Source organism: Phodopus roborovskii, unplaced genomic scaffold (assembly GCF_943737965.1).
Source record: "Phodopus roborovskii unplaced genomic scaffold, PHOROB, whole genome shotgun sequence".
NCBI classification, from domain to species: Eukaryota; Metazoa; Chordata; class Mammalia; order Rodentia; family Cricetidae; genus Phodopus; species Phodopus roborovskii.
Genome location: NW_026125546.1, coordinates 4,407,299 through 4,419,160, shown reverse-complemented (window position 1 = coordinate 4,419,160; position 11,862 = coordinate 4,407,299). Strand labels below are relative to the sequence as shown.

At 38.3% G+C, this 11,862-nt stretch overlaps 1 pseudogene; it reads left to right on the top strand.

Moving 5' to 3' along the window:
- The first annotated feature begins 9,880 nt into the window (after positions 1-9,880).
- Positions 9,881-11,550, top strand: LOC127216494 (E3 ubiquitin-protein ligase MARCHF2-like; annotated as a pseudogene).
- Positions 11,551-11,862: the final 312 nt, after the last annotated feature.

The following is an 11,862-nucleotide window of genomic DNA, read 5'->3' as shown; positions in this document are numbered from 1 at the left end:
ACTTTGGGAGCCTATTCCCCATAGAGGGATACTCTCTCAGCCTAGACACACAGGGGAGGGCCTAGACCCTGCCCCAAATGAGGTGACAGACTTTGATGATTTCCCCATGGAAGGTCTTGCCCTCCCTGGGGAGCAGAAGAGAAATGAGATGGGGATCAGTGGGGGGCATGGGAGGATGGGAAGGAGAGGGAACTGGGATTGATATGTAAAATAAGAGTGCTTCTAATTAAAAAAAAAGAATCTCTCCTTACCTCTTCAATCTTCCTTCCAAATCTCATAATCCTAGTCTAATCATGAGAATGATTAGATATACTAGATATACTAGATATACTAGATATACTAGATTCATGCAGCAATGTTCTGTCCACCAAGCACATGATCAGTGTTCTTGTACAGTATTCTAGTTCATCAAAACCAAAGAAAATCTGACAAGTGTTAGTAGTCATGAGGAGTCTAAGGGTGTGAAACAACTAAATAATATGACATTCTGGTTGATATTTTATAGCAGAAAAGGGACATTGGACAAAACAAGGAAATATGAATTGTGTGTGGAATTCAGCTAACACGTGCCACCATTAGGCCATCAATTGTCATGTGTCAAATAAAAGTGAGAATCTACTTGAGAGACTGGATGTGAGATGTAAGAGAAATCTACTTCATCTGAATTTTTCTATGATTGTGTAAAAGTCAGGGATCTTGTTAAGTAATTAGTAGGTTTCAAAATGACATATAAAAAAATCAGTGGCTTTGCAAGTGTGTGCATGAACTATTACAAATCTAAAGATGACCTGTGTTCCATTTTTACTTATTATTCTCTCCTTGATTTATAAGGGTGACTGTATTTGCTTGATTAGATGATTCTAAGTTTCTTACTTTCAGTCTTCCAGGCAAGAATGTCTATGTGTGACTCTCAAAGTGTTCTCCTGAAACCTCTCAATGCAATATGTTAATATAAATTCTATTTGGAAACAATACATTCTGGGTTGTGCTTTCATTTCACTGGATGCAGAATGTTAGGTTTTCTTCTATGTACTCAAACTTTGCATTCAAGCTTCAGGTCTCATGTATATTACTGTTGATCAAAAAGGAGAAATGTGTCTCTCATGAGAAAACAGAATAGGAGAACTATGTGAACACCATTTTAGATCTTGAGAGATGAAGCCACCCATGCAGTGAAGACTGTCATGAACAACATGGATTTTCACAGGACTAAAACAATAGTGCCATGGCTGAAAGACAATAAAGACAGAAACTAAAACACAGGAAGACCAGCCTAAGTGGAAAACATTCTTAAACATTATAAATAATATTAAAAATAAAAATTTTAACTCTCAGTTCTCATCACACACACACACACACACACACACACACACACACACACACACAAGTGTGTGTGTGCTGTTGGGGGATTTCATTTGGCATAGGAAACTTTCACCAGAGCGTGACAATGGAGAACTACTGACAGTAGACTTTAACTAGAGCGAGGCTGGTACCACCACAAAATATCATGCTAGCTCAGAGCAGGACAGAGCTAGCAGTCCATGGAGTTTCGGTATCCTTGGGAACACTTTCTGACAGGACCACCCAAGGATTATCTAATTCACAGGAGGAAATGCCGTTGTTCCATCTACTAGTTAGCTTTGATTGGGGCCCAGTTCCTGTGGTGTCCTTGTCAATGCTATAGATTTTTTTCCAGTAGAGGCGCAAATGATTTCTGTCAGAAAAGATCACCCAAAAAAGTTATAGTTTCATTGCCCTGTAGGATATTAATCAGTTTTGTCTCTTACTGAGTAAAACTTATTTCACTATGTCTTTTCTTTTCTGGTTTAATCTTTCTGTCTCTATCTCTTTCTCCTCCACAACACACACACAGATGTCTATCTCTATGCACCTGTATAGCGAATGTGTATGTAGGCATAGGTATATCAGAACACTTGCATATATACATAATAAATCTGTAATATAATATACATTTGTATATAATATATGCTATACATATAAACATTTATATCTCAAATTTTCTTTGAGAAGCATAATCATTCTAATTGACATGCATGTTAATAATCAAATTCATCTTCGACACATTCTGGTCTACATTTGTATAAGAATTCTGCATTAGCTGGGCGGTAGTGGCACATGCCTTTAATCCCAGCACTCTGGTGGGATCTCTGTGAGTTCGAGGCCAGCATGGTCTACTGAGTGAGTTCCGGGACGGCCAGAGCTATACAGAGAAACTCTGTTTCAAAAAATAAAACAAAACAAAAACAAGAAAAAGCATCATGCATATGGTTGAAATTTCTTACTTGCACTTTCAAAAACAAGACTTTCTACACACACTCCTGAATGCACCCTGAAGACGCTGGAAATTATCTGTCTCCATTCATTGTCTTAGCGCCACATTACTGACCCAAAATCTACTTCTTCTCTGATGCCACATGAATCCTCATTTATTTATGGCTCAAGGTTGTTTGTTCCATTCCAACTTCATCAACAGTTGAATGGATATATTGCATGTATCATAGCATTTAGGCTTATGTAAGATGGAGAAATGATTTTTATATTATTTGCACTTTTATTTATTCACTTTTTCTTTTTCTCTTTTTTCTTTTTTGAGATAAGGTCTTTCTATGAAGCTTTGGCTGTTTTGGAACTCACTAGGCCAGACTGGCCTAGAACTCACAAAAATCTACCTGCTTCTGTCTCCTGAGTGCTGGGATTAAAGGTGTGTGCCACCACATCTGACTTACACTTCTACTTTGGGTGAGAGGTTCTCACTGTGTCATACATGCTGGCCTCAGACTCACTATCCTTCTAACTCTACTTTCAAAATGCTGGAATTATGTTCATCTGAACACTATGCCTGGGTTCATTTTTATATTTTATGAGAAAAACACTTGGTTATCATTATTTACTCATTTGTTTTCAAGTATTATTCTCAAAGGAGCAGAAGAAATTTTAATGTGTGAGTCTATGGGAGGAGAATCATTATTAAATTTTAACTCTGTGTTTTTTTGTGATAAATACCTATCTGGTAGAGAATTGGATAATTAGCAGTACATGAAATGAGATGCTGTATTAAAATGATATAAAACTTAAATAATTCAGATAGGAAAATTGTATCAAACAACTTCTTTGGCAGCTCAGTCTTCATAAAATGAAAGTCACCTTTGAATCACTCACAAGAATTCTGAGATGAAAAAAAAAAAAAAAAAAAAAAAAACTATCACTTTTGGTGTATGGTTGATGGCGGGACAACCCGGTCAACTTTCTGTGAACAGACATGGAAGTGAGAAATCTAGATTAGAGGGGAAAAAACCATTGATTCTTTGGCTTATGATCGTTTGTCAAGATTTTTACCAAATTTCTGTAATTTACAAATAGATTTCCAGAGCAGGAAGTATGGTTGAACCTCAAATGAAAGACTTTAAACTCCACACTCAGGGCTGTAGCTGTTGTTTTCTGTTGTTTATTTTTTCTTCCCCCCCCCCAAAGATGTGAATTTCCGTGTTCAGTTCACTCTGTCTTCATAGTATTTCTGACTGTGGTTTGCCAGAACCTTGTTGATTGTTGGTTAGCCATAGTTTCACTTCCATTTACATGAGGTATATGTACATATAGTATATATAGATATAGGAGCATATAGCATATGCTGCCTTAGGAAATGTTAACACAAAAAACAGAGACTGTAATTAGAAAGAGATAGGAACAACCATGAAGATGTAAATGTGTAGTTTCATGTCCATTCATATTTATGCATTTTATGACAAATTAAATGTGTAGTTGTGATTACATTCTACATGTTTTCTGCAAAGATATTCATACTACTGTATTAATAACTTTTTTGTTGCCATGATAAAATACACATTTCACAGACCCCTAGACTAGTCTGTTATTTTTCTGGGAATATGTAGGTAAAGACAAATCATTATAAGAGATTTTCCATGGCAGGGCTAGGGGGGGACAGGAAGGGAAGGCTGGGGATGGAGGTATAGCGTTCCCCCATTCTAAGCAAGCTCACTATCACTAAGCTACATTCCTAGTCCCCAAACATGGATCATTATATCATTTGGTTTTTAGTACTGTTGATGAAGTAAATAGTAAAATCTGAACAGTTCGAATATTTAGCTTCAAACATTTTTGTTCTTTCCACCCTTTAAAGTCTCCTTTGCTCCCAAATAATTTCCTTCACTTAGTATTAACTGCTAGACCATTGGCAGCAAAAATAAATGTGATCTGACTGAATAATTTAGCATGTTGGGCAAACCCAAAAATGAAATGAAAATACTTCCAGAAAAATTAAAATATGGCTCTTTCTATTAGCATACTCATTTCAGTCCTGTTTGAGACCATCTCAAATTTAGAGATGGTTTCTATGGTAACTGAAGAATGATCTCTGATGAGCTTTAAAACATAAAAATAATAGTCCTTGCCTCTTACAAGTGGGCATCATTTTACTGCTCTAAAGCTTAATGGGGAACATAAGAATCTGCTTTGGTTGGAAACAAAAACTGGAAGAAAGCCAGTTATGTCATTTGCACAAAACCTGAAAGTTAGTAGTTAGAACAGGGTACTAATATATATTTCAGCTGTTTTAACTTTTTCAAGATAATTTTACAAAGGTGGGATATTATATTAAGTAACTAAAACTGAATGAGGAACTCTGAAACTAATTTTCTCAATCTATGCATACTAAGCAATGACTTTCTGTGGTAAATGCTTCTTCTAAATGATTTCTATGGTAAGACCCAATTTTGCAAAATTTTAAGGTGTATGTTTTCTTTTATGTTGTCATTGCTGTTGTTTCTCTTGGGGTAGGGGTGAACTTATAAGAACATGCAGGTCACCATATAGAAGAATAAATTCTTGCAAATTATTGAATTGAAGAAATACATCATTTCAAAGTCAAAACAAAGCAAAATTATCAAACACATGAAATTTTAAAAAAAAGAAAATTTGTATACTTAAAACAAATTATTACCTTACTGGAAAATATCTCTGTATAGAGCAAATTAATTTACCCTATTCCAAAACTAAAATCAACAAAAAAGAAAGCCAACTCTCTGGAGAGAAATCTGTTTCTCTTGATTGTAACAATGCATATCATGACAGTAGTTATTTGTGAGAACCCCTTGGCTATGTCCCCATTAACTTGAAGATATTGAGTTGAATCCAAATCAAACAGACATTTATAATGGGTTCAGTCATGTGCTCTAATGTTCAAACACATGAATCTAGCAAAATAAACTGCTGTTATTGGAAACCAATACAAATTCAAGATAATAATTGAAAGTATTGGATGAAAGATGCATTTATTTCAAATATCCAGAACAAAATGTTAGACCTTTGTTGTTGTTGTTGGTGGTGGTGGTGTATGAGAGAGAGAGAGAGTGTGTGTGTGTGTGTGTGTGTGTGTATGTGTGTGTGCGTGTGTATGTGCTATGAAAGCTTGCTACTGGGTCTCATGACAAGTAAAGCACATCCTGGATTTAAGCTCTCCATTACCCCTTCATCCACAGGATTTGTGAAGTGTATAAACTGAAGAACTATAGAGGATGGCCCTGATGTGGATCTATGCAGTAACAAATAGAACAGACCAACCAACAACAAAAGAAAACCATAATTGGGATTTGGACACTGAAGGGCTATCAGTATTTAAATGAATTAGATCAATGATCATGAAGAGATGCTATAAGATGTGGTGGTTTGAATAGGTATGACCTGTTAGGAGTAGGTTTTTCCTGCCGGTCTTGTCCCACTACTGCACCAGCCCCAAATAACACACACAGATGATAGACATAATTCCATTACCAGTTACTTGTTTCTTACCAGCTAGCTCTGTCTTAAATATTAACTCATTTCTATTAGTCTAAATATTTCCACGTGGTCTCATCTTACCGGAGAGAGGAGCCAGTGTTCTGCTTTCTCCAGTCTGTCCATGTTGACTCCTCCCTACTACTTCCTCGAATCCTCCTTGTCTCCTAGTCCTACCTATCTTGCTTTCCTATTGGCCAACAGTGCTTTATTCATTAACCAGTATGAGAAACATATTTACAGAATGACATCTCCTGTCAATGACCTCCACAGGCTCATGTGTTTAAATGCTTGGCCTATAGGGAGTGGCACTATTCGGAGGAGTGTTCTTGTTGGAAAAAGTGCGTCACTGTGGAGGCAGGCTTTCAAGTCTCTTATATGCTCAAGCCATGCCTAAGGTGACAATTCACTTCCTGTTGCCTGTTGATTAAGATGTAGAACTTTCAGCCATGGGATGATGTTTCTTCACAGCAATAGAAACCCTAACTAAGATAGAAGTGAGAACATAATATAATGCTGAAAACTACCAAGGAACTCTCAACATAACTACTCCATCCAAGTTCTTGCATCAAGAGGCTTGAATAGACCCAACATGGCTTCCCTAAGGAGGCTTGGCCCCCATTTTCCCTCTAAGGGCTCTCCTCTGTCAAAGTTTCAGACTGAAAAATAATTTACCATTTTCCCTATCCAACACTTTACAAATAGACTTCTGACTCTCCCTTTCCTAGAGGATTAAAGAAAAAAAAAAAAAAACAGCTTATAATTGTAAATGTTTTATCTCTTTGAGACTTCTAAGAGCATGTAGTATCATTCTTGAGGACCTCCAAGCCATTTATTTAAAATTTAATCTTCAGAAAGTTTAAAGTCTTTGTCACCTATGCTCTACAAGAGGATAGCATCCTAGCATCAATAATTGCTATCTAGGAGACAGAGTTGGCTTATTGCCTTTACAGACACCAAGTCTCTCACCCACATTGAGTAACTTTGAGCTTCCCAGACAAAGCTCCAGGCCCTGTTGTCCCATGGTGACTCCTTCATTCAGTAAGATGCCCTTTGCACAAATTAGATGAGAGCTCTGCTCTTTTCCTGACAGTCAGTAATTACTAATAAAACTGGTTTTAAAATTTTTTTATTAGTTTTACTCATTTTATATTAGAGTATTTTGCCTTCATCTATGTATGTGAACCATACCCATGCTTGATGCCCATAGAAGTGTTGTGGAATATTACTTAAACTATGTAAAGATGTGTTGCATTTGTGATGCTGTATTTGTTTAATTATGTAAAGATGTGTTGCTGCTTTACCTTGCCTGTCTAAGGCACCTGATTGGAGTAATAAAAAGCTGAACGGTCAATAGCTAGGCAGCAGAGGGATAGACACGAATGGCAGGCAGAGATACTAAGTAGGAGGAGGAAATTAAACTCATGAAAGGAGAAAACAAAGGAGAAAAAGAGGGAGATGCCTAGGGTAAGCTAGCCAGGCAGCCCCCAGACAGACAGACACAGGAGGCAGGGAAGTAGGAATAAAAGGTAAAAAGTCCTAAGGCAAAACATAGATGAAGAGAAGCAGGTTAAACTAAGTTGTAAGTGTGGTGATATATTATTTATGATTTACTAAAACTTGCCTGAGGGTGTGGAAAGCAAAATTTGCCATAAGCCACAGAGCCAGGCAATGGTGATACATACCTTTAATCCCATCAGCCACACTAGCTAGCCATAGAGCCAGGCAGTTCAGAGGTGGCACACACCTTTAATCCCAGGATTCAGAACTCAAGAGACAAGCAGATGGATCTCTGTTAGTTCAAAGCCTCACTGAGTTACATGAAATTGACCCAGTCCTAATGAGAAACAGCTCATACAAAGGTGTTCTCAGCACTTGGGATCACATGCATTCAATATCAGCACTAGGGAGGTATAAAAGGAAAAGGAAAAAGGCCTCATGTGGAGATTTATTTTCCAGCTACACTGCGGACTGAACAGCCCTTTCAGCCTGAGGTAGAGGTAAGAGCTAGTGGCTGGCTGCTTTGCTTTTCTGATCTTCAGCTTAAAGCTTATACCCAACATCAGTCTCTGGGTTTTTATCAGTTCATGCTATATATATAACCTAGTGGGACAAGTATAAGATAAGGCTGAGCATTCATAACTAATAAGTCTCCATGTCATGATTTGGGAGCTGAAAGTACTAGAAAGCATAGAAGTTAACAGAGGACATCAGATCCCCCCACCCCTAGAACTGGAGTTACAGATGGTTGTAAACTGCTGTGTAGGTGCTGGGAATCAAGCCTAGATCCTCTGGAAGAGCAGCCAGTGCTCTCAACCACAGAGCCATCACTCCAGCCCCCTAACAAAATGGTTTTTTTAACCCTGTGATGAAAGTTCAGCTTGAATTTGGACCGTTGTGAAGAAAATAACCTACTCTTGAATATATATATATATATATATATATATTCATTTCAAAAAATGACCATGAATAAAATGCTGAAACAACACATTGAATAGTTAAATGTAGTAAATAAGAGCTGCATGTTGCTATGTATAATATAACAAGTTAGTGGAACAGGAAGAGAATGCAGAAGGGGGTGGGACCTTAATTAGATTTGAATAAAATTTAGAGAACCACATTTTCATTAACATGGGTACATGTGACTCCAAAAGACAGAATTATACTGTAAATATCTTAGTGAAGTTCAATGATCACAACAGAAGGGATCATGTCAGATTTTCTTCTCATATTTGCATCATCAAGATTATACAACAGTGTCATCAGACATTCGTTACATTAAGAAGTACATTGTCATTTAAATAGTGAAAGACTATATGTGAGATAAAAGTCAGCTATACTAATGACTGCTTTCTCAATTTTCTACTCAGTCTATTCATGATATTTCATTGCAGCACAATCCAGGGAGTATAGATGGCACAACATTTCACAGATGATTGCACAAGGGAAAAGAGTAGAAGAAAATATATGACTTGGTGTGTTACTGTTAGATAATACAGATTATGCGCAGAATCCATTGAGATTTGAGAAGACTTGTGGAACAAAATGTAAGTAAAGTAAGATGTGAGAGTGAGAAGATGCTAACTCCAAGGCTCAGACAAGCTCTCCCACAAGAACAAATTCAGGACTGTAGAATTTCTCGAGGCAACAAAAACATCCTAAATCTGAAAATGAATAAAAAGTAACTGTAATAAAGTAATAAGCTCTCAGTGAGGTCCTGTCACTTACTGGTTGAGGCAGGAGGGTTTGGAATTCAAGATCATGATGGGCTGGCTACGTAGTACGCTTGTGTCTAGTCTAAGCTATAGGAGCTTTTGCTTCAAAGAATGGGTGCAGGCCAGGAGAGACAGCTCTGTTGGTGAAATGGCTGTCATGAAAGCCTGAGGAGCTGACTTTGGATCCCTAGCATGCAAGTGAAAGCTGGATGAGGCAGTGTTGGAGGAGAAAAGGCAACACCTAAAGGTTATTGGCCAGCCAGACAGCCTAATCAATAAGCTCTGAGTTGCATGAAAGTCCTTGTGTGAAAATATAAGGTGGTGGATGGTCAAAGAAGACACCTGATATCACCTCCTCCACATACACTTCACACTACACATTTGCACACTTGTACCCTCATATACACACATCCATAGGGAGGCATACACATACCACACAGTCACAAAAGTAACACACATAACATTGTAAAAGTTTCATAAAATGCAAAAGAAAAGAATAGACATGTACTAGCTACCGTAGTAGACAGATCAGTGTACCTTCCAGCCCTCACCAGGGAGGCATCTTTCTACAGAAGAAAGTGATCTATGTAGACACCTCTAACTAGTCAATGTGCAGAAAATAAGAGATTGTGGACTGCCCAGATCTAAATGAGACAGCTACATCACACCTCTCCCACCAAGGCTTGGGGCTCCTCACAGAAGCAGGCAAGGAAAAAATAAAAGAGGCAGAAATGGGAGACATCTGCTATTAAAAAGTTATTTTCCAGACACAACAGGACCTTTGGTCACATAAATTCACCAAAATTGTGACTTATGCCAACCTGTACAAGGATCAACACTGACAAAACCTCAGCATGGATGGAGAAGAGGTTCAAGGAATTTCAACTGATTGTCAAACTCAACTGACAACCAGCCTGAAATTGATGGCTTGGGTGGTGGGGAGTCAGTTTCATTCAGGGCTGCAGACCCTGAGAAGCTACCCAAGTACCAGTGTGAGAATCTACACCTGTACACATACAGCTAGCACTGAGTGGACTCAGTGGGTTTTAAAAATAAAATAAAAATGAAGTCACAAGAGTCAGAAAGTGATGGTAGAAATTTAGGGAAATTGAAGGGGGATTTGTTCAAAACACATTATATGCATTATGAAATTTTCTAACAATAAAAAAGGATAGACATATAAAGAAAGATAATTCTGAACATTAAAAATCAGACAGATTGAGTGTATATACATACACACATAGACATAACACACATACACGTGCAAGACACATTTCTCTGAGTTAAATTTTTCATTTAAAAAAAAATGAAAGAAAGAAAAGGCTAGAAATGTAGTTCATTTGTAGAGCATTCACCTAGTATGCATATCTGGATTCTATCTTCCAAACCACAAAAAGAACAGGAAAAAAAAAAAAAGAAAAGAAAATATTCCTATAAGATTAGAAACTTTGAGTGAAAGAAAGACTAATTAGCAGAAAAATGCCAGCCAAGCATCAAAAGAGACATTTTCTAGTATACAATAATAAGCAATGTGTCAAGCATTCTGGTACAAAGTCCAGACACCTTACATGAAGCCACACGTTCAATACTCAGGTGTTCATAACTTTGCAGACTACACAGTTCTACATAATGTCTTTTCTTTTTCACCCAGGAGACTTCATTTAATATTTCTCATAGAGTTGGTCGATCTGATCCGCAACTAATCTTCTCCTATCTTTTATATATAGGAAAAACTTTTCTTTTTTACTTGGTTTTAAAAAATATATATCTATATCTACATATGAGAAAAAAGTAGCTGATGGACAATGGAGATCCCAGAGGTCTGCATAGCTGCCCAGCCTGGCCACCAATGAGGTTTCCGGGATTATGGGCCCCAACCCTGAGTACTTGAAACTCCCTGAGTCTATGATGACACTTCCTTGAGTCCCTGTGCAACTACTCTGACAACCCTGCATTCTCCAAGGTCGTGAAGGTCTCAGACTTTGGGCCACCCCAGTTTGGGGCACAGGTAACTATTGACCAGCTGCTCAATACTCATCCGGGTTTGGACACACTGATTGACTGTCCCTTCTGTGAAATCTGCCACGAGGGAGCAAATGGGGAGAACTTTCTGTGCATAGAGATGCCTGAAGAAACTGGCTATCCTCCTCTAACACCAGCTACTGTGCCATACTAAGTTTTCAGCTGAACAGCGGCACTGACCTCTTGCAGAGCATCTAAAAGACTCAGATCTCACACCAAGAAGTGGATGCTGTGCTGTGACTGACATAATGTATTTCATGTCCATCACACTGCCGGCTGCTTGGGGCCCTGGACCACCTCGGTCTGCACAGCTGGCTGGAGGCCTACGGGGCTCATGAACCCCAGCATTGCTCCCTTCACCAGCTACATGCTCTGGATGCTTGTCTCTTTGTGATACCATCTCCAGCTATAGTCAGAATAGAGGAAGACCAATCAAATCTCCCAAATTCATCTTCCACAAGAAAATCTCTTGGATCTTTCGGACCTGGTGGCTAAAGACTGATGTTGCCCTGGGATCTATGCTTCCAACAAAAAAATCTAGATTACCAAGGAGGATTCCAGGGTAACTGTCCAGATAGCATGGAAGTTGTTGTCATTTTTAATTGGTACAGAGACTACTTGGCCCATACTTCCCACTCATTCCAGTAAAACTTACCCTTCTTTGATCTTCATGTCTCCACGATGGGTGTTGATGACCAGCCCCACTAGCCCAGGACTACAAGTCCTCTCTACTGTTCCTTCTGAGGATGCCTGGTCAGTCTGAGGAGGGTCACCTTCTTCATTATGCCTAGTTGCCCAAACTCATTATTGGGCA